This window comes from Protopterus annectens, chromosome 7.part1, assembly GCF_019279795.1.
Source record: "Protopterus annectens isolate FY-2018-M chromosome 7.part1, PAN1.0, whole genome shotgun sequence".
Lineage (NCBI taxonomy): Eukaryota > Metazoa > Chordata > Ceratodontiformes > Protopteridae > Protopterus > Protopterus annectens.
In genome coordinates, this window is record NC_056740.1 from 522,244,401 (window position 1) to 522,268,927 (window position 24,527).

The following is a 24,527-nucleotide window of genomic DNA, read 5'->3' on the forward strand; positions in this document are numbered from 1 at the left end:
GAGCCAGCGAGGTGCTCTGTCTCACATGGACCGGGATTCTGTTCCACAGCATTGGGAGTCTCTGGGTGATGAATCTGTCCCTCCAGCACGTCCTATTTATATCCGTGTTGAGGTTTAAGTCTCTTGCTCTTGTGGCTCTGGTGGATTTGGATTTTTTGAGGTGGAGCGTGTCCATTAATTCCGGGTTGGACATGGCCTTGTATGTCAGGCACAGGTCACCTCTGAGCAGACGGTATGCGACTGAATAGAGCTGGAGTTTCTTCAGTCGGGCAGCATATGGCATATTTTTGAGCCCCTTTATCCTTAACTTTTGGGGTCTTTCCAATTGCTGCAGGTGTCGGGTAAGATACATTCCAAATGGGGCATTGTACTCAATCATTGGTCTGATAAGTGAAGAGTACAGGGGAACAATGACCTCCCTTGATCTGGATGTGAATCCCTTCATAATCAGGTGGGCAATGTAGAAGGTCCTCCTAACCACTTTGGCAATGTGAGTGTCAAAAGAAAGGTTACTGTCAACTTGGGTCCCCAGGTCCCTGATAACCTCTTCTGTGCTTAATGGATTGCCACCCATGTGGTAACTTGGGGTTACCTTGTTTTTACCAAAGGGTATGACTATACATTTTTTGGTGTTTAGCTTAAGGCCATGGCTCTGGCACCAGTTATCCATTTCTATGAGACCTCTCTGAAGGATATCTGTGTCTGATGGATTTTCAGCTATGGCGCCCAGTTTGCAGTCATCTGCAAACTTTGTCAGCCACAATCCTCCTATGTTTGCCTGCACTTCTGAAAAGTAGATGCCGAACAAGAGGGAGCCCAGGACTGAGCCCTGTGGGACACCGCTTGTGACCGGCTTGAGTCTGACATGGCACCAGCAACTCTAACCCTGTGGGTTCTGTCCTTGAGCCAGTTTGCAACCCATCTTGTGACATATGGGTTTACATTTAAGCTGGTGAGCTTTTCTATGATACCCGAGTGGGGTATTGTGTCGAAAGCTTTGCAAGGTCAAGGTAGGCTGTGTGAACTGCCTTACCCTCATCAATGGCCTTGGTGACTGTTTCAAAAAAGTCGACCAAGTTCAAGAGGCATGATCTGCCCTTGACAAAGCCGAATTGGGTAGGATCCAATGTCTGTAGGTCCCCTATGTCTTTATTTATGAGTTCCATTATGATCCTCTCCATAGCTTTGCAGACCAGGCTTGTTAAGCTTATGGGGCGGTAATTACCAGGGTTCATAGAAGCACCGCCTTTGTGGAGTGGGACCACAGTTGCCGTACGCCACTCTTTGGGTACGTATCCTGTGGTAAGGCTAAGATTAAACAGCAGCCTTATGTGTGGGTTTAGTTCCTCATTGAGTTCGTGTAGCACACAGCCGGGGACACCATCCGGTCCCATTGATGCTGTGTTTTTAGCTTTAGAGAGAGCAGCTCTCACCTCGGCATTTGAGATGATTGGGAGGCTACACTCTGCTGGGATAGATATTTGTCCTTTTGGGGGGGAGGGAGGGGAGAAATTTTCACTGAACCTGTCTGCCAGTATGTTTGCAATGTCTGTGGGTTCAGTGATTTTTGTATCATTTTGGACTAATTCTGAGCATATCTGGGAGTTTCCACCCAGATTTATAACATAGCTAAAGAAGGCCTTATGATTGTCTTTTGAGTCCTTGGCGATTTTTCTCTCAAAGTTGGCCTTGGATGATTTTATGAGTGATCGTAGTTTTTTACTAGTATTGATCAGAGATGTCTTCCCTTTTAGGGATTTTGCTCTATCTTGTAGTAGCTTTCTCCTCTTGTTGTAAAGTTTGTTTATGGCTGGGGTCCACCAGATCGGGCACTTGCCTTTGGTGGAAAGGGTCTTGATTTTATTTGGGATTGCTTGATCCATGCAATCCTGGAGGTGCTCGAGAAAGCATTTGTAAGGGATTCAGCAGCGTGGGTTGTGGTTTCCAATGGCTCAGGGGCCTTGAAGGATACCACACCAGTCTTAAGAAGTGTGAAGTTGGCTTTTGAGAAGTTCTTCACTGTGGTCTTTTTGTTGGGGGTGGGAGCGGGATGTGGATCTCCAGTGAGATTAGTTTATGGTCTGATCTCACCAATGAGGGATATACTTCTGGTGTGGAGCATTTTGTCCCCATGTTTGTGATGATCAGGTCTAGTATATTTTCACCTCTTGTGGGAATGGTGACAAGTTGTTCCATAGCATTTGAGTTTATGAACTCCAGGAACCTTTGGGCTAGGGTACTGGGGCTTGAGTAATGTTCCCAGTCTATGTTTGGGTAGTTGAAGTCACCCAATATGATGGTGTTTGGAGAGACATTTATACTCTCCAGTGTCTTCAGGAAGGCTGTGTGGGGTTCCTGAGTTTGAGAGGGTGGCCTGTAACATTTTACAAACTGTAGAGCAGTTTTGCCTATGGTTAATTGCACCTGAATGGTCTCTGATGCTTCGTGAGTTGCCACCAGCCTGGAGGTGTGGGTATCCTTGATGAATATGGATACACCCTCCTTTTGTGGTACGTCCGGGTTTTGGGGCTGGAACGCATGATATGAGGTAAAACCTGATAGTGCCGGGGTGCTCTCAGGAGCCTTGAACCAGGTTTCAGTCACAGCACAGACATCGATGTTCTCCATACTGAGGAGGGCTTCGAGGGCGTGCATCTTGAGATTTAGACTTCTGGCATTGAGCAGCATTACCCTTAGTTTTTTTCCATTATTGTTTTCTAGGGCGGTGGGTTTAGAATTTGAGCCTTGTCTAAAAAAGGCACTATGGGGGTGGCAAGAGCCTTTGCCAATATCCGGAAACCCAGGGGTGACAGGTGCAAGCCTATGTAGGAGATTCATAAGTTTGGCATTTGGGGATGCCTTAAAAGCCAGGTATATATAACCCCTCAGTAATTTATAGAAGACTAGTATGTACCTGATCGGGCATAGCTGTGTATGCTTGGTCAGGTGCATACAAAGGGTGCATTGCACTCTATGGCTGGTCTGATGAGTGAGGAGTACAGTGGGATAATGACTTCTTTGGACCTATGTAATTATCTTACTTAGAAGTTGTACAACACAAAAAGATTTCCTCACCACTGTGGCTACGTGGTGGTCGAAGGTTAAGGCTACTGTTTGCGTACATACCCAGATCCCTAATCACTGGGTCAACTCTGTGGGGCATATTATCAACATGATAATTAGCTGGGATGGTTGACTTCCCAAAGGGTACAATTACGCATTTCTTAGCATTGAGTTTAAGACCATGGCTTTGGTACTATTTGTTAGTCAGAGATAGACCTTCTTGAGGACAGTGTCTGCAGGGGAGTCACTGATAACCCCCACCTTGCAAACATCTGAAAACTTAGTCAGCCATAAACCTTCAGCATTTGCTTCCATTTCAGAGAAATAGACACCAAAATCGAGCAAGCTCAGTAGGGAGTCCTGAGGGACTCTGCTAGTGACTTGTCTCTTGGTGGAGGTGGCCTCACCTATTTTGACCTCCTGGGTCCTTATCAGTGAGCCATTTGGCTATCCAGTGGGTCATAAGAGTTTATACCTAAATTACTGAGACCGTCTATAATGCCAGAATGGGGTATTGTATTCAAAGCCTCGGGCAAGTCGAGATAAACTGTGTGCACAGTCTTACTGTCATCCTATGCTTTGGTGACCCTCTCAAAAAAGTCCAGTAGATTTAATAGGCATGACCTTCCTTTAACAAAGCCAAACTGTGATGAGTCCAGTGTTTGTAGGTTACTTATGTCCTCATTTGTAATGTCCATGATGATTCTTTCCATGGCTTTACATACGAGGCTGGTAAGACTTACAGACCTGTAGTTACCTGGATCAATGGTAGGACCTCCTTTGTGCAGAGGAATAAGTATAGCCCTTTTCCACTACTTGGGCACAAAATCTGACTGAAAACTCCCAGCTGAAAAATGATTCAAGTGGACTAGGGAGTCATGTTTCACGCTATTTATTAAACATTCCAGGACATTATCGGGGCAAGTTCATTTATGACCTGTTCTCTAGTAAAGGTTGGGGGATTGTAGTATGTGGTTAATCATTTGGAGTACCACGGGGGAATGGGGGGAGAAATTTGAGCTGAACCTGTCAGCCAAAAGATTGGCAATGGCCTCTAGTTCAGGGTGGGTGATGCCATTTGCAATAAGTTCTGCACTTTGCTTTGTATTTCCCCTGAGGTTTCGGACACAGCTGTAGAAAGCTTTGTGGTTGTCCTTTGCCTGAGAAGCTATTTTTTTCTTCAAATTTAGCCTTTGAAGTATTAATTAACCCTCTTAGCTGCCTATTTAGATTGGTTGGGGGCTTTTAGTATGTACGGCACTTTTCTTCCTATACTTGGCCAAGAATTCTAACATTTAACCAGCTGTCCATAGCCCACAATATAATTCACAAACTACAACTGCCTGGCACTCACAAATCTAGTCCAACCCAACAGCAATCCTAAAGCTCTAAGATCCTCAAATAAACTATTGTTAAAGATTACCCAAGCCCACAACACAGGGCACTGCCCTTTTTACCCATAAAATTGCCAAACTGTGGAACACTCTTCCTCAACCTATGGCTAAAAACCCCAGCATTCATGAGTTTAAAAACCTCCTTAAGGAGCATCTAGCAAAACACTGGGTCTGCTACTGCCATACTCCTGGTTAAGCTACCTACTACTTCCTTACATTACCCTAAATTAGCTCATTCTCACAGCTACAACTATTAACTGCTGAAGGCTATCTTGATTCTATGCTCAATTTCAGTTAGCAATGTATACACACGTGCTGCTTTGTCTTTAACTGTTATGTAGACTGCATTTCTCTATCTTGCAATTACTGTATCACACTCTTCTCACTATTAACTCATGTGACCAGTTTTTATCATTAACTGTGCCATTTTTTGTTAAATTTGTTAATTTATTTGTTAATTATTTGCTAATTATTGTTACATAACTAATATGTGTTCAGTTTGATTGTTTAATACTGTCTATTTCTATGTATGGAGCTTTTCTCCCCAGGCGTCCAATGAAAATGGGCCTCATGCCCAGCTGGACATTATCCAGTAAATAAACCAAATAAATAATAAATAAATATATTTTGTTGTATAAATGATTAATGCTATGATTCCACCAGGTCACTTGCCTTTTGAATTTGTCTTATTCTTAATATGAGTGGGCACAGCTCGCTCTATACAGCTATGAATATGGCTGTACAGAGATTTTGTAAATAGCTCAGTGTCTGCTATGCTCTTTACTGGGTTTGGGGATGCTTGGAATTTAGCCAAGGTGTTGCTTAGTAGAGAGAAGTTAGCCCTGGAATAGTTCCTTAAGGTTTTTGGTTCCGCTGGATCCCATGATTTAATTTTTATATCAATACTGCCTTATGATCAGATCTGACAAGCAAAGACAGCACATTGGGTGAAGAACATTGGCTCTCCATGTTCATAAATACAAGATCAAGGATGTTTGTACCCCTGGTAGGAGAATGGACCAACTGTTCCAGGATGTTGGTATTAACAAAATTTTGGAATCACTGGGCTTGTGCATTAGAAGTGGTGTAGGATTCCCAGTTTACAGAGGGGCAGTTGAGATCTCCCATGAATACTGTAGTGGGTTGAATGGTGAGGGACTGGCAGTTGAGATCTCCCATGAATATTGTAGTGGGTTGAATGGTGAGGGACTCTAGTACATTGAGATCAGTAGCATTGGTTTCCTGGGACATGGAGGAGGGCAGTACAGTTGTGTACACTTACCATAAATGTAGATGTTCTAGTGTATTCACTGTTGCAGTCATTACATTTGGGTTATCTGCTTGCAGGTAGCTCTCAGTCGGCTTTATTATCAGAGTCTTGGGTCCTGTGTCGGTTGCTGTCTCATCTTCCATGACGTCAGGTAGTCAGGGGTATAAAGCATGCAGCCGATGCCATTACATCAGTTTTTCTTGCCCCAGATGTCAGGTGCCCCCATAATGGGAAGCAATTATATATATATAAGGTTACACCTCCAACACAAAAGCAAATACACCAGAAAGCTTTAAGCATAGTAAGCAAGAATAGAGGTATAGTCAATAAAAGTCAGGGAGCTGGAGGGTGGGTAACCAGGACTGCAACAGTGAATACACTCTAACATCTACATCTATGGTAACTGTACTATGTTCTTCATGTTTCACTGTTGCATTACATTTGGGTAGATTCCCAAAACTAAGGACGGGAGGAGGCAATTTGATAGCATTAGGACCAGCAATAGGGCCGGGCAAGACTGCAGTAGCAAAACCAGCTCTCCATTTAGAAAAAAATGGCAAGTGGTAATGCTTGGTGAAAGTATGTACAGAACTCCAGGTAGCAGCTTCTAGGATGTCCCTGGTAGGGCCACCTCTGAGAAAGGCTGTAGAGGTAGATGCAGCCCTGGTTGAATGTGGTCTTATCCCCTGTGGGGTAGGTTTTCCATGGTGCTTATAGCAGAAATTAATGCAATGGCCTATCCACTTAGAAATGGTTTGCTTTGAAATGGCCTTCCCCTCTGCCTCTGCAGCAAATGCAACCAGTAGCTGTTCAGATTTCCTGAGAGGCATAGTCCTGTCCAAGTAAAATCCAAGTTGTCTGTGCACATCTAAGGAGTGCAGTATCCATTCCCCTTTGTTCTGTGGATTAGAAAAGAAGGTTGGCAAATGAATGGACTGATTAAGGGCCACACTGGATACCACCTTGGGCATGAAGGAGGGATTGGTCCTGAGGGACACCCTGTCCGCATGAAAAATGATGAAAGGCTCCACTACCATGAGGGTCTGTAACTCAGACACTCTTCTTGCTGAAGTGATGGCTAGAAGGAATGCTATTTTCCAAGAAAGGAATTTCAACTCTGCATTTGCAGCTGGCTCAAAGGGAGGTAGAGTGAGCTTTTCCAACACAAAGTTAAGGTCCCAGGCTGGAGTAGGGGCTAGCCTGTGGGGTCTTAATTTTTTAGCCCCTCTGAGGAAGAGGGGTGGCTCTGTATTATAATGAGCTGAAATGGCTGAGGCATGAATTCTGATGGAAGAAAAGGAAAGGCCCTTGTGAAGCATCTCAGTTAAGTATTGAAGAATGTGCGGTAAATTGGGCACTGTTGTTTCCATTCCCTGTGTTTGGTTCCAGGAACAAAATTTTTTCCATTTTTCAGCATAGGATTTTCTAGTACTAGGCCTACTTGCCTCCAGAATGACATTCATCACTTGTTTACTGAGGGATGGTAACGGAGACATCATGAAATTAGCCAGGCTGCAAGGCTCAGAGTTTGACACTGTGGGTGAAGAATCTGTCTCTCCTGCTGGGACAGCAGGGCAGGGGTCTGAGGCACTTGCTATGGTTCCAGAAGTGACACACTACACAAGAGGGGTACCAGTGTTGGCGTGGCCAGTGGTGCAATAAGTATAGTCCTTGGTTTGTCCTGTTTGATCTTTAGTAGCAGTTTGGAGAGGAGAGGCAGAGGGGGAAAGGCATAAACTGATAGGTTTTTCCACATGAAGGACAGGGCATCCACTTTCCAAGCTTGTCTGTGGGGAGTCCTTGTGCAGAATCTGTCCAATTGGTAGTTCTGAGTGGAGGCAAACAGGTCTATCTCAGGGCTCCCCCATTTGTTTCTCAAAATGTTGAATATCTTTGGATCCAGTTTCCACTCCTGTGGGTACATGAAATTTCTGCTTAGGTCGTCTGCCAGTGTATTTAGCTTGCCTGGCAGGAATTGAGTTTGTAGATGCACTTGATAGCTCAAGGCTGTGTTCCACAGAGCCATGGCTAGTCTGCAGAGAGGGTATGAGTGGGTTCCCCCTGCTTATTTATGTACCACATAACAGTGGTGTTGTCCGTCTTTACCAATAATTGTCCTGGAAGAATGTGGTCCTTGAAGGTTGTCAGATGAACTTGTTTCTCTGGCGTGAGGTAGGCCATCTGGGAAGTTGTATTCAAGCTTGCTCCCAGGAATACAATTTGTTGGCAGGGTACTAGATGTGATTTCTTTTCATTTATGGTGTACCCCACAAAAGTTAATAATTTCTTGACAAATGCCAGATGGTTTAATAGTATGTCCTGGCTTTCTGTCTGAATTAGACAATCGTCCAGATATGGGTATATTTGAATATTTCTTTGCCTGCAAAATGCAATGACTGGAGCTAGGCATTTTGTGAATACCCTGGGCGCAGTATATAAGCCAAAGGGCAGTGCAGAGAACTGATAGTGCATGTAGCCTGCTCTGAATCGTGGGTATCTTCTGCAAGATTCCCTTATTGGGATGTGTAAGTAGGCTTCCCTTAAATCCAGTGTATCCAAGCAGGTATTTTGCCTAGCATGGGAAGCAGCTCATGAAGAGTTAGCATTTTGAATTTTAGGATTACTAAAAATGTGGTTAGGATAGACAGGTTCAGGATAGGACGCCAGGAATTGTCTTTTCTGGGAACCAGAGTCTTGAGTAGAAACCTTGCCCCCATTCTTCTTCTGGGACAGGTTGAATAGCCCTGATGCTTAGAAGAGAGAGAACTTGCTTTTGAGTCTCTGCCCACTGATTTGGGGGTAGGTCTGGCCAACAGTTTGGAGTTGGTAAGGAGTGGAAGTGAAATCTGTATCCTTGAGAAACTATATATAAAATCCATTTGCCTTGGGTAATGAGTTCCCAGTTTTTTGCATGCAGGGCGATCTTTCCCCCTAAAGGAATAGTCAGTTGAGCAGGGTTGGAAGGTTTAAAGTTAAGTCATTGTGACAGTTTACCATAGGGGGGTGTCTTACTACTCCCAGCTTTGGAAGTGGGAGCCTCACACTGCTTAGGCCTGCGAGTACCTTGGGACTGAAGCCTGGGTGTTCTGCTGGTTCTGGGATTGGACTGAGAAGGCCTGGAAGAGGCAGGAAAGGACCAATTCTTAGAGGGCCAGTGCCTACTAAATCTGGGAGGCTGTACCTGCAGGAAATCTTTAACAGTTTGAATAGATTTAGCTTTTTCCTCCATCTTTTTAAGTACTACTTCTGCTTTGTTGCCAAACAGGCAGTCTTGGTTTAAGGGAGCATCCAGTAATTTAGCTTTAACACGATCTGGCAAAGATTGCTCCTTAAGCCAAGCATGCCTTCTAAGTACAGAACAAGTGACAGCAGCCCTGCAAGATACCTCTAATGAATCAAAACCAAATTGAAAGTATGTTTTCCAACTTGTTCAGCAGAATGCATTAAATCCTGTAATTCTTTATTTTCAGCACAGTCAGGAATCAACATCATTTTCTGTTTAAGCAATCCAATAATATACTGCTGATACTTTAACATATGAATCTGGCAGTTTAGGGCCCTAATGACCAAAGTTGCAGAAATATATACCTTCTTACCCCATCTGTCCAGGGCCCTGGAATCTGTATCAGAGGGGGTAGCCTTAATGCCTTTGGGTCCCTGGGAAATGGTCTCAGGATCCACAGTAGGATTCTTAAAGAGGAACTTGTGAGAGTCAGGTACCCTATAATACCCGTCAGGTTTTCTGGAAGTAGGAGGTAAAGAGTCAGGGGCCAGGCTAGATTCCGAGAAGGCATCATCTACAATGTCCAGAACAGGAGGGATAGCTAAAGGCCTGTGTTGAGGTAGGAGTAAGAATTCCCTTAGTCTCTTTTTGGAGTCACAGTAATCCTGCCTTTCCCAGCGGAAATGCTCCCTAAGAGTATGCAAGGTTTCACAAAAAGCAAAATCCTCTGGAGGGGAAGCAGAGGGAATGGAGTCCTCTGCATCAGAATCCTCATAGGTAGATAAGGGTAACTCCTGGTCATCAGAGAAAACAGAAATTTCAGAGTCCTGATCAGAAAAATCAGAAGGAAAATCAGTTCTAGGTCTCTTAGAGGGAGAAGTGTGGCTTCCCCTGATTAGATTAATAAGGTCTTCAGCCATTCTTATCATTTGTTTTTTAGGCATAGGGGCCTGACCATGTGGTGTGGGCATCGGTTTTCTAGGCATGGATCGAGTTTTAGGCCTTGAAGAAGATGGCGTCAGTTTAATATGCAAGTCAGTAGGCCTGAATACACCCTCAGAAGCCGGTGCCTGCACAGCGGCTCTGGACTCATCCAAGGTACAGACATCCACAGGTTCCACAGTCGAAGAAGCATCTCGCGGCATACTGGACTCTGAATGGGTCTCAGTAGAGGCCTGCAAATCTGTGAAGCCGTCGGCAGCTTTGGACTTATGCAGTCTGTCTCTATCTTTATCTTTGCATTTTTTCGGAATGTCTGTAGTCAGGTGGCTTACCAAAGCCATTTCTTTATAATTGAATCAGGTACCAAAATATTTAGATACGAAAATGAACAGACGATGAATAGTTTGAGGTTTGAATAAGGCACAAAACCGACAGCGAGGTACATCATGGTCTGGGCCTAAACAAGGAATGCAGTACGAATGAAAATCTTTGAGGTATTTGCTTTCCCCAAGAAATACAATTGTTAACTTTTACTGACATCGGTTTAGAGCAAGAAAAAGGATCCCCAATGGGGTACTTAGCTTAGTTGAAGACTTCGGATCTGAAACTCGAAAATGAAAATTTCAGGAGTCGGCAGACCGGCACTTGTGAACTGCTTCTGCTTCGGGCACCGCACGGCAAGAAAGACTGATGTAATGGCGTCGGCTGCATGCTTTATACCCCTGACTACCTAACGTCATGGAAGATGAGACAGCAACCGACGCAGGACCCAAGACTTTGATAATCAGGCCAACTGAGGGCTACCTGCAAGCAGATAACCCAAATGTAATGACTGCAACAGTGAAAAAAGAACATCTATAGGTTGCAAGGATATAGTACAACAGCCTGTTTATGGTGAGTTGCACAGGAGTTCCAGTGGGTCATACACTTTAACTAGTCTGGATGTGAGGTTGTTTATAATGTAGACTGAGACTCCTCCACCTTTAGTTCCCTCCTATGCAGTAGCTGGTCTAAAGGTATGAAAGGCATTACAGCCCTGCATTGCTGCGGTACTCTCCGTGACTTTAAACCATACGTCCATATGTACATCTAGTATAAATGTAAATAAATGGATGCATATCCATATATCAAAAATGCAACCTATTGAAAGAAAACCGATTTAACAAAATTGGCCAAGCAGCAGCTTATTGAAAGGTAAAATGTCAACAAGCAAAAGTTTTTTTCCCCATACCCCCTTCTAATTATATGTACCAACTCAGACAAATTCCCCAATCCCCACTGCATTGCAGTTTCTAAGAGAAAACAATCCAGTACATTTGATAAGCTGATTTTTGTTCAGCAGTCCTGGCCTTTTTTCTGTTCGACAAGTTGAACTGCAGTTTGTGTCTTTCGGCTTTTCCCGGCTAGGGGTCGCCACAGCGGAAACTCCGGTCCGCTAATGATTGGTAGTTGATTTTTACGTGTCGAGTTACCAGCCCTGACACACAACCTTCAATGAAGGTACGCCCATTCACGCATATCTCCACGCAGAAGATTCTCTAGCTGAGAATCGAACCAAACAGCGTCTTACTGTGAGGCGACAACGCTACCGCAGCTCCACCACCGCGGGTCGACAAGCTGAACTGCAGTACAGTGGGAAAAGGGCAAATTTGCTAATCCCCACTGTCTTTTGATTTCACTCAGAAAAAAAAAGCTAGTATGTTTAAATAAACTGATTTTCAATCACCGGAATACAAGCTTTGTTTTTTTTTTCTGTTCAACAAATGAAATTTTCGTTGCTTGTAAGTAATTTATATATACATATATGTGTACACAGACACAAATGCACTAAATATTACAAATTAGAAGTTAAAGTCATAGCAGTACAGTACTTCCCATCAGAACATTCTAGGTTACAGCAAATTACAAAATACTAAGCAAAAATATACAAGGTATTAGTGCAACAACAAAGGTCAAGATATAAAAAACACAAGGTTCAATATACCTCCAAAAGGCTAGACTGGGAGACCAAAAAACAGCAAAATTCTCAAGTAAAAAAAGTAGAAGGAATCCCCAGAAGACAAAGCTGTAGCACAATTCTTTTAATAAAAACAAACCTTGACAACAAATGGTGAGCGCTTTCGCACCGAAGTGCTTCTTCAGACAAATAACATCACAGCAAAACACATTTATATAGTAAAACAACAGTCATCAATTATTAAAATGAGCAACTGTCACTTAACTAAATCCCTTGATTTTAGAACAGGTCATAAAGAAACCCTGTCATTGAGGCCAGGTTTCCTTTCAACACCAAACCTCAAAATCCACTGAAGTTCTCTCTGTTCAATATAATTCTTTAAATCACCACCTCTGGGATTGTTAAACACTACCTCCATTACTTTAAAAACAAAACTATGTAGCAAGTCAGATTCTAACACATGTTTAGCTAAAGCATTTGTAGAATCGCACTTTTTTATGGCATAAAGGTGCTCGCGAATCCTCTCAAAGAGCATTCTATTAGTTTTCCCTATATAGTAACTGTTACAATCTTTGCAGGTAACTAAATAAACCAGGTTTCTGGTCTTACAATTAGCATTAACTTTAAAGAAAAAAGTTTGTCCAGAGACGGGATGTATAAATTCATTAATACCATCTATATGAACACAATATCTACAGCTGCCACAGGGACGAGTCCCTGTAAAAGACTGTGATTGGGGGAACTCATTTTAACTGTCTCTATAACAGAGACGTCGTTTCAAAGGTTTTCTATTTTTATAACTAATAAGGGGTTTCTCACTTATCAAGTCTCTAATACAAGAGTCTGAGGTTTCAAATGACCCAATTAGAATAGATAACATCACTGACCTGCTTAATGTCACCAGCAAATCACAGGGTCAGGGGAATACGTCCACCTCTCTGTGGACATGGTCTCCTATCAAAATAGTCACCATCTTCAGAAAATTATGGCTTAGCCCTCCCCGTCCTAACATTCATGACTTCTTTTGCCATTGTGTCCACTTCAACATTACTATAACCTTTGGTCAGGAACTCATTCGAAAGAGTACCCAAATCTGCAAATCTGCTAGAAAACCTTCTTCAATATTATTCAGTCTTGACATCCTCATCCCTTGTCCCTTCAAAACATTCCTGTACACGTGTCGGATGCATGCTATTACACTGTAATAATGTGTTCTGTCTACAAGATTTTCTAAAGAGCCTAGTTGTAAAATTACCTGTGGCTTCCTTATTAATCTTAACATCCACGAAAACTACTTCTTCTAAGGATACAGAAGTGAACCTTAGAAAGGAGGTGGTACTATTCAAATAATCCAGGAACTCATTCAACTGTTGGTTGTCACCCTTCCAAAAAAAGTATGACATCATCAATAAACCTTCTGTAAAATTGAAGTACTGTAATGAGTACCAAAAATACTGTTCTTCCCAATGAGCCAATACCATATTGGCGTAGCTATTGGCACATGACGTGCCCATAGCTACGCCCTTTTTCTGTAAATAATATGTATTCTGGAACATAAGCACATTATTTTCAAGACTAACTTCCAAAAACAAACACAAAAGATCAATGTGTTTCAAATCATAATCACTGTGTTTTAACAAGTATTGTTTAAGCATAATGATGCCATCAGTATTAGGGATGCAGGTAAACAGGGATTCAACATCTAAGGTCACTAGCAGACATTGAGAGGCAACCTCTCTATTAACATGTACGAAAGCATACAATTCTTTTAACAATTGCCTTGTGTCATTCAGCACTGTTTTAACTTTCAAAAGTACTGGTCGAAGTTGTTTATTGACATATATAGAACATGGTTCAGTCAACCATTTCCTTCCTGGCACTATAGGTCTAAAAGGAGGTTTTACCATATCTTTATGGATTTTAGGGAGTCCTTGAAAAATTGGAACAACTGGAAGTTCCACATTAAGATATTGTGACAGGCTATCAGTTATTATCATCATCTTCTTTTGGCTGTACCCGTTAGGGGTCACCACAGCGGATCACCTGTTTCCATTGCTTCCTGTCCTCTGCATCTTGCTCTGCCACACCAACCACCTGCATGTCCTCTCTCACCACATCCATAAACCTTATCTTAGGCCTTCCTCTTTTCCTGTTACCTGGTAGCTTCATCCTTAGCATCTTTTTCCCAATATACTCAGCATCCCTCCTCAGCACATGTTCAAACCAACGTAATCTTGCCTCTCTGGCTTTGTCTCCAAACCTTCCAACCTGGGCTGACCCTCTAATATACTTATTCCTAATCTTGTCTACCCTTGTCACACCCAGTGCAAATCTTAACATCTTTAACTCTGTCACATCCAGCTCATACTCCTGCCTTTTTGTCAACGCCACTGTCTCTAACCCATATAACATAGCTGGTCTCACTACCCTCTTGTAGACCTTCCCTTTCACTCTTACTGGTACTCGTCTGTCACAAATCACTCCTGACACTCTTCGCCACCCACTCCAAGAAAATTCTGTACATAATCACGTACAGTAAAAAATATTGCAAGTCCCAAATGAAATCTTGTTCAACCTTTTCATAGACATTGTCATCAGATAACATTTTCATCAATGAGTTAACATAAAACGCTCAATCTAAAATAATAATCGCTCCCGCCTTGTCTGCCATTTTAATGGTAATATTGACATCATCCTGTAAAGTTTGCAAAGCTCTCCATTCTGACTTCCACTATGAGCATACAAAACGAATGCACAGAGGATTGGAATCCCTGAACTGCATAACCAAAACAAGTTTTAACTGTTTTTATTTGCAGGGGACAAGCCACACCCCAACCCCACATCCTCAGATATGTGGGAGGCAAGTTCTCCACTCTCCCTGAAGATATATATATATATATATATATATATATATATACCAACTCCATATTTGCAACAACTCAAACAATGGGGAAATTCCCTTCAAAAACTTGCTAACAGTGAACCTCAGACAATCGAAGTTCAGTCTTCATACACCAGTAGGTTACCAGAGAGAGACACGTACATACATAAATGCATACATACACACAGGACAGGATACCAGACAACAATTATAGAATGCACAAACAACACACTCATACACACAAACACACATCTGAGTACGTACATACATAAATACATACATACACACAGGACAGGATACCAGACAATAATTATAGGATGCATACACAACACACTCATACACACAAACACACATCTGGGTAATTTAGATGACTGTCCGTTCATCTAATGGCATGAGTTTTGGATGTGGAAGTCCTAATAAAACCTTTGCAGACTTCTCACAGATGGCACACCAGATGAGATTCAAACCAGAGAACCAAAAACTGTGAAACAATGAGATTAACTGGTGCAGTACTGTTCCTCCATAGATAGAGGTAGATACATTTTAAAGCTGACAATCAATGGGAGATGCAACAGTGAGAAGAAAAATACAAAAGTAAGGAAATTAAATTAATATTATATTTCTGAATGTAGAGGATGGCACACTTCGAATCAGAAAAAAAAATTCTCTTTCGTTGCACCAAATCTTAAAGATGACATCAGCAAGAGATAGTGTGACATCAATGCTACAGCAGCTTGTGCCATTTCTTTATAGAGTGCCTGGAGCACCGTGTAGTTCAGGACTTTCCAAGAGAGATATAATATAAAAGTGGAACTTGTGAGCATTTACACAGGTCTCATACTTACAACCTTACTTACTGCACAAAACACATGGATCAAGTAGGTCTGACCTGCTGTGACTTCCAGTAACAGGCAGGTTCATTATATGTACATAGACACTCAGAATTCAGCCTTCACTCTTCGTGTTACTACAAACGGATGGCTCTTATGGTTTAAAAATTGCACAACTCCAGATGTGTTTTTCATTACTGTATTGCATTCATAATGCATCACTTCCTGACTTCATGCTTTGTTTACACTGCTTGCCTTACAGCCATCTGAGTACAGTAAGGGAGGTCCACTGCTGCTACACATGACACAATAACAAAAGAAATAACACCACCATTCTATTTCCTTCAAAAGGTAGATTTTGCTTCTGACAAGGATCTGAACCTAATCAAAGTCAGTAATGCAATAAAGGTAAGGAAACAAAAGCAACCCGTTCAAGTTGTCACATGCCAGTGTTATTCATATCCTCTTGTTAAGAAAAGAAATAATTAGTATGGTCATTTAACTCCCATCTTTTCACAGCAAAGCTTCTGAAACAATGAAAGTCACAATTACCTGGAATTCCAGACAGTTGTTTCTTTGTTACGTACTTGTACTGGGAAAAATGGTTATCTGTATGAGGAACAGAAAAAAACAAAAACATTCACTAGTGGGTAAATATCGCTAATGGGCAAAGCAGAAGGTCAGCTACTAAATAAACAAGTGCAACAAGGCATGAATGAATAAATACAACAGAATGAAAAAGCAGCTATTATAACCATTTCCTTATGCAAGAAGAGACCTGACTGTAATGGTTGTTGGTGCCTTCAATCTTCTATTACATTTTCTCTGAGCTGCATCTTTCAAGGAACCTTGCAAGATGCTCAGTCATCCTTCAAGTCAGTCAGTAACAAAACAATAACAATGTGTGCACTGCCATATGCCCGTCTTATAGGATAACCAACAGCAAAAATGGGACAACAATAAATACACTTAAGATACAAACTAAAACATGTAACTGCAAAGTGTCAGCTCACTCCCAGTATAAGCAAAGATACGCAGCTTGTGAAATTCACTATTTTTCATATTTAAAATACAGCAGCGAAAGGACAGTAAATAAGTAAAAAGGAATGAAAAAATGTCTAATGCACACACCATCATTTAAACAATCAGTGTTTTGTGTTAATCTGTGTAGTCTATCAGAAGTAAAACTATAGTACATAACATTACGTTACAGACTTGCAAAGGAGATGCATCACAGACACCTAAACATAACCATCTAGGCCAAAAAGTAAGAAAATAGAAGAAACGTGTTTCACTATAACCTAGATCTTCACTTCTTATAAACTCAACAGAAAAATGTTTGCATATGTACTTTAAAAAATTATCATGTGCCAAAATAAGAAAATGTAATTACTTGTATAAAAGTATTCTGATATGTTTCTTTGTTTGTCTGATGAAGGAAAAGCATTGTCTATTTCCGAAAGCGCTTATTAAACTATTATTTTTAACGTTGCTCGAAACTCAAGAAAATTAAGATATGCATATGTGTTTCTAAAACACACCATTCATTTCAAACTAGGAAGAAATACTTGTCCACCTATCCTGGTGCCTGGTGGAGTGGTGGGGTTTCAGCCAAGGGCTAGAAGTAACTGATGGAAAACAATGACACCAACTCAGAGGTGGGTTTATATGTAATGCACATTGGAAACAGGGGCAGGGCAGGGCAGCAAGTAGGGTATACTAAAACGTCTTCCACAACTGTCATGATGGCACTGCACTGAAACACCCTAATTTCTTCAGACACTTCTCCTTGCAACTTAATAAAAGCTTTCCTTGTTTAGGGACCTGTTCCAAGAGCAAGCCAGGCAGGTGATGGGGAAGGCAGAGCTCCAGGATATGACTGATGACAGGCAGACAGCTGCTGTGTGAACCAAAAAACATTACTCGAAAAATTATTAAAAAAAATAATGGAACAGCATTATTTGTATTACTTTTTTCATCAATTATTTACTCAAGATGTCTGTCTTTACCCTGCAATATCTGTATAGAAAGATACATAACTTGTTCCTGTATTAACTATCATGAAAAAGAAAATCAATACATTTTCATTTATTTTATTTTTAAATGCATTGTTTTTACTGTATTACTGTCCTACTATGTGTTTGTCAATTTGTTGTTCATGAATATTGTCTTTATGGAGCTTTTCTCCCCAGGACTCCATCGAAAACAGGTTCTTTGGGCCCAGTTAGACCATCCCGGTAAACCAACTGCAAATAAATACATAAAATAAAATAAATATTATACAATTCCTCCCTATTAATATTCTAAAACGTGCATGCTGATTGGCCAGCCCAACCAGCGTGCCCGTTGTAAATCCCACAATATACCAACGGAAAAAGGTACGGTCGCCCAGACTTTTTTCCGTTGGTATAAACTGCTCCAAAATCTTTTTTTTTTTTACAATTAAAAAAAAAAAAAAAAAAAAAAGAGAGAGAAAACGGAGCAATGGAGACTTTCTTTTCTCTGTTGCTTCCATTTCAAAGCCTTGATGTACTGAGTATGCGTGGGAACGCAAGTCCCATACGCATGCGCAGTACATCAAAAAGCAGAATCAGTATACCACAACCGGCGGAAGAACAGCAATCCGCCGTTATACAAAGACATTATTTAAGAAAAGCAAGTATTTTTTTCTTAAATAATGTCACTGTATAATAGCAATAACCAACGCCATGGTTGTGGTATATTGAAGATTTACCCACGGTTGCCTTTGTTTAATCACTCGGGCTTCACCCTCATGATTAAACCACACCAACCATGGGTAAATCTTCAATATACCATACCACGTCGTCGGCTATTGCTTAAATAAACCATGCATGCAGAGTAAAGGGTACATACCGACTGCTTTCACTAACAGATTAAGTATAAACTTTGTGTCAGTATCTTGGAAAACACCCATTCTTAAAGTAGTTTAAGATGCATATCCGTTCCATGAAACTCAAATTTTGTACACCTCCCTAAGCAAATATTTGCAAACCAAAACTCCACCCAGAAACTTCACATCACACAGCATTTTATCACACTGCATGGACATACACTCAATATGTAAACAGTCAGCCTAGAAAATGAACTGAATTAAGAACTATGTTTGTTCTAAATAAGTGAATGTATGGTTAATGTATCACTAACAGCTGATTCAAAGGTATGTTTGCAGGAAAATAGAGTCTGGCTGAGTTTATATTTAGCAATGGTCAGACAGGTAGCTGTGCAAAAATATTTCCCATTTTGTGATACTTACAATGTGGGTTCTGAAGCCAGCCCATAATGCAGATGGACTGGCTAAGAAGGATGGCCACTGCAACCAAACAAAAGCACATTTCTTAATTGGGGGTATTCCTGGGATTTTTGTTTCTGAGATATTACTAGACAGTGCTTGGTCCTTACGCAGTAAGATCGTGCAGACATCGGGAGGGCTGCAATGAGTTGGCAGCACACATTCTTTACTGTCTGACTGTGTGCTTACAGCCTGTCAGACAAGACATGTATAAAAAGAACGTGCCACAACAGAAGCAGTGTCACATTACACTAGATGGCACATTCGACAACATCACTCTTTACAACCATCAAGGTATCTTCCTGCCGCCCCTATATATTCAAAATGATGGAATTAAGGCAAAGTGACAACTTCTTTCATAAAATTATGTTAGTGTTACAATGCACAAATATATACCTTCTAGAACACGTACAGAGAATTCTTTAAAATCTGGGAAATCTAGACAGCTAATGATCATCAGGGACAACTTTTGTTTTTCCCAGGAAAAATACCAGTAAATCCTGGTTTCTGACTGAGAATTTAAAAATCATGGTATTCCCAGAATATGGCAATGTAAGCCAGAGAACAAATTCACCACCAGATGTACTTTTGCTCATATGGATTATTTTTAATATTGGCAGGTTGCATTATTGGGTGTTCTGTTCTTAGAATCCCTTTTAATTTTCAAGCAACCAGTAATGCCAAACAGGGTATGTGTTACGGAAATTAAGCCAGGCCAGGGTAATCTGAGGTCCAACTTTAATTCAGCAATAACATACACCCTGAAGGGCATTACTGCACTTAGAGGATCGGCTGTCTGTAAAATTATTCTTTTACTTACTTATTTTTTTACTACATTATTTTTTATGTATTTTTGATGTAAAATAGTTCTTCCGCCTAATGTTTCAAACTTGCTGTAGTACATGTTAATGGTGATGGAGGAAGCATTTTACATCCAAAATATAGCACTTTAAAAAATGTGCAGGTATTTATTTTTTGGTCCCTTACTCCTAAAACGTTTGGTTTTGCTGGCAGTCATTGGAGACTGACAATACTAAATAATAACATACATCAGACATTTACTGTCTTCAGAAAATTCATGCCTACACAAATCCTTTTAAGCAAATTTGTAATTTTACAAGTGCAATAATTAAAATCTGTTCCCTAGTTTGTAATTTTACAAGACCAATAATTAAAATGTGTTCCTAATTTTGAGCCTTTGTTTCCCCTTTATTTTAGGCTTTATCCAGACTTCTTCAGCTGAACGGTCCATAAGTATAATTACTGCTGCTGCTGTCAGTGCTCGATCTCACTTACTCTCTTTCTTCACACACTCACTCGCACACACTCGCACACACACACACACACACTCGCACACACACACACACACACACACACACACACACACACACACACACCTCTGCTTCAGAAAATGCATGCTAACACAACTCCTAATATTTAAGTGACTTTGTGATTTTGTAACAGCAACATTTAAAATATGTTCCTATTTTGAGGCTTTGTATCCCTTTTATTTTAGACTCATCCAGATATCTTGAGCCAAGTGTCGAGAGGTACGCAAACCTCTTAACTGATGTTGCTGCTGCCAGGATTGCTTGATTGCTCTTTTTCTTCACACTCTCTCACATTCACACACACACACACATGCACACACACAAGCTCACGCACACACATACACACACAGGCACATGCGCACACACACACACACACACACACACACACACACACACACACACACACACACACACACACACACACATGCACACACACAAGCTCACGCACACACATACACACACAGGCACATGCACGCACACACACACATACAGACACACACATACACACATGTGCACGCGTGCACACAGTCTCTTCTGCTTTTATGCACACATTCACTCACATGCAGAAAGAAACACACAAACACATACTTTTTTCATTTATTTTTTTATACTGGCTAAACAGCAAAAGCACTGCTTAGTGAGTGTAAAATAATAGCTCGATCAAGCTCTCCCTCTATCTCATTCTCATACACTCTCACAGAGACATAAACACACATACACACACACACACACACACACACACACACACACACACACACACACACACACACACACACACACACAGATACACACACACACACGCTTTTTTTATTTTAATTTTTTTTCTTTGTTTATTTTACACTCACTAAACAGTAAAAGCACTGCTTTGTGAAAATAAAGTAATTGTGACCATTAGTTTTTCATTCCAAGCTTGATATGCTGCCGTGAAGCAACGGACTCATTTTGCAGTGTGCATCACCTGTACATTAACACCCTGCTGGAGAATGTTAATTTTCCAATCAGGGTATGATCTCTATAGGTTGCCCATTCTCTAATATATATTGATGCAGATGAAAGTTATAACAAAATCAGGGTAATGCCTGGAAATAATATTTAAAATCATGAGTATAATTCCCAGATTTCATCTCATAAAAAGGAATTTCAGTTTTTTGAAAACTGAATATCTGTTTCTGAGATGATCATTAAAAAGAAAAAGGCAAAGGATTCTTCTACAATGGTTTGCTTCTAGTCATGCCAAAGCGTGGCGATGCCCACAGCAGAGTTCCATTTACAGCTGCTGTTAATGATGTCACTGCTGTTGGTTCTACGGATTCAGTTCACATCATAAACAATATACGTGCCAGTTTATTACACGATTCCATCCTGTATTACACTATTTAACAATTAGTTCATAGGTTTATAGGGAAGTATAAGGCAATCAGTCTGCAGACCATTTCAGGCCTAGTCAAAAAACCCTACTCAAAATTTTCCTCTAACCTCAAGGAGGGCAAGACAAGATAAACTGGGAAAGAATTTGAGGCTGCCCATCCAATTATCTAAGTTTACCATGAAGGTGGCAAAGGTGCTACTCTGCTTAACACGTAGTGGAAATCTGTTCCACTGGATAGGGATATGTTAGGATATGAATCTATCACTCCAGTGTGTCTTATTTACCTGTGGATGAAGGTTTAAATCCTTCAGCCAAGCACTCGATGTACCATTAGTTCTGCTAAGGAATAGGAGATCAAAGGGGGATGGACCTTTCATTCCACAAAAAGCTAGACATAGCTCTCAACGGACAAGTCTGTAAGAGACTGAGTACAGAAAAAGGGCTGCCAGTATCTCCTGATAACCAAGATTTTTGAGTCCACTGATGTTTTTAGTTATGAATCTCTGAGGTCTGTCAAATTGAGTGATCCACCCATCCATCCACAACCCCTTTTCCTATTTTTTTCATATGTATTGGGGTGTTTCTTCAACAGTGACAATCACCTAGAGCCCATGTTTACACCACCAGGTGGCTAGCCCTGACAAGGTAGTTCTTTCACACCACACACTTGCACACACACTCACACCTATAGTGTCCTATCCACCTACTGCATGTCTTTGGAATGTAGGTGGAAACCAGAGCACCCAGAGAAAAAAATAAATACAGGGAAGACATGCAGACTCCACACAGAAGACACCCCAGCTGAGAATCAAACCGGGGAACCTTTTGCTGTGAGGTGACAATACTAACCATTGTGCCACTGTATAGATAAATACATGCCAAAGGTGCATTATATTTAATAATGGGTCTGATGATATACAAGTTAAGGGGAAATAAGACAACTCTGAATCTAGCAGAGATGCCTTTGGAAATTAGATTAGAAATTAATGTGTGTAGTTAATTACCCTACCTCAGCCTAGGAAGCACAACCATGTCACACTAACAATTTGAGTGTGGTTATCTATACTAGCTTATACTAGACAGTTCCACTACATTACATTAAACAAGTCCACCTGGCTCTCAGTAACATCCACAGGCACCCAATTATTTCACTCTCTCACCCACAAATTAATTAACCCTAGTCAATTTCCAAAAGGTTAAAATAACATAAAAAAGAGATATTTCTTATTCACTCAGAACCACTACTACATGAGTAATACATCTGCACAGTCACAGATTTAACCTAGCAATTACAAGAAGGGTATTTTTAAAAATAGCATCAGCTGTACAGAAAGCACTACCTCGACTTTACTAGGAACAGTTTATTCCTGAAGGAGGCAAAATTAAGATCAAACCTGCAGAGCAAATGCAAATTTGTATCTAACATTGACAGTGAATGAGCACACCAGTACTAAATCCAGCCCTAATGGTCTGTACTGTTATCAGCATCAGTTTATAGTCTTGTATTACCTAACACAGCAAAGCTAAACCTTAAGTGTTATTTAGAGTGTATATCACTTAAACATTTTGCTTTACATACACTATTCAGAATTTATGCTGCTTAAAACATCTGTACACCAAAAACACTATCAAATACATTGCTTATGTAGTGAACAAATGTCATAACTATACCCATAACTGCCTCTGGCTGGGCCATCACTGAAAAGCTCCAGGGACCAGCCCACCTACAGTAAATAAACAGAATCACCAAGTCTGTAATGGATTGCATACATTCAGCATTTTAAACACTTATGTAATAAAAGAAACACAATGGATGCAGCAAATGTGCATATTAAAAAGAACCTGATCTATTTTAACCACTTCTCTCAGCACCACGGCACACAGAGATAGAGCCCTGACTAACACCCAAATGACCTCTGTTTGTTCAGCAGCCTTGACACTGGAGGCAAATGCCATCATGTCCATTCTGAGGGAAGATGAGGTTAGGCCTGCCACATTAGAAGCAAATACCGGAGGGTCGACAATCATTTGTGGAAGCCACCAGGCAGGTTAGTAGTTTTCAAAGTGGTCTAAGCATCACTGAGGTCAAAAGTAGATAACCTCATATGTAAGGCCATGGAAAGAATCATCGAGGAAATGATGAATGAGGACATGAGCTCAGCATTCGCAAGTTACTTATCACAGTTCAGCTTTGTTAAAGGAAGGTCATGGCCATTAAAGATGGTGGATTCTTTGAGAGGGTCACCAAAGCACTGGATGAAGGTAAGAGCTTACTTCAACCTAACCAAGGCTTTTGATACAATATTCCACTCAGACATTCTAGACAAACTCACTAATTTAGATATAAACCCTTTCATCAACCACTGGACAGCCAACTGGCTCACTGACAGGACCCAGGAGATCATAATAGGTGAAGCCACCTATACCAAGAGACCAGTCACTACTGAAGTCCCCCAGGGCTCTGTACCGGACCTGCTCCTTTTTGGCATTTATTTCTCTGAAATGGAAGCAAATGATGAAGGTTTACGGCTGACTACGTTTGCAAGCTGGTACGAAGTGCTGGCACAACAGGGCTATTACATTAGGCTGGGGGGGGGGGTTAAAACCAAAGAACAAGTTTAGTGAAACAGGGAACAGACAGCATCAGTACTGAAGTGAATGATGAGATTTATCCAGCAGGACTCAATGAAAATTTAGTACATCACATTAGTAGACATCTCATGTATATATCTTATTTGCTAATTGGGTGTATGTAAATTTAAGTTGTTTCGTGCTTTCAAAGAGTAAGGAGCAAATACTATAAAAAGAAGTACAAAAAATTAATAAAAAGAAGTTAGAACAAAGACAGACCAACATATTTATAAACATGGACCACAGTCCCATAAAAAGACTCTGCACCACTCACGCAGTACACAGGATCATTATTTGAAATGTTGGGCCCACTTGGCATTTCAAGT

The 24,527-nt window shown here is 40.9% G+C and overlaps 1 protein-coding gene across 6 annotated transcripts in view; it reads right to left on the reverse strand.

Annotated features, from left to right (window-relative positions):
* Nucleotides 1–24,527, reverse strand: part of RAB27A (RAB27A, member RAS oncogene family) — a 1,055,478-nt gene that overhangs the window by 387,089 nt on the left and 643,862 nt on the right. For all 6 annotated transcript variants that reach the window (XM_044078949.1, XM_044078945.1, XM_044078950.1 and 3 more), the window contains one exon: nucleotides 16,113–16,169. The gene's annotated coding sequence lies outside the window, so the exon portion shown is untranslated. The remainder of the gene's footprint in view (nucleotides 1–16,112; nucleotides 16,170–24,527) is intronic.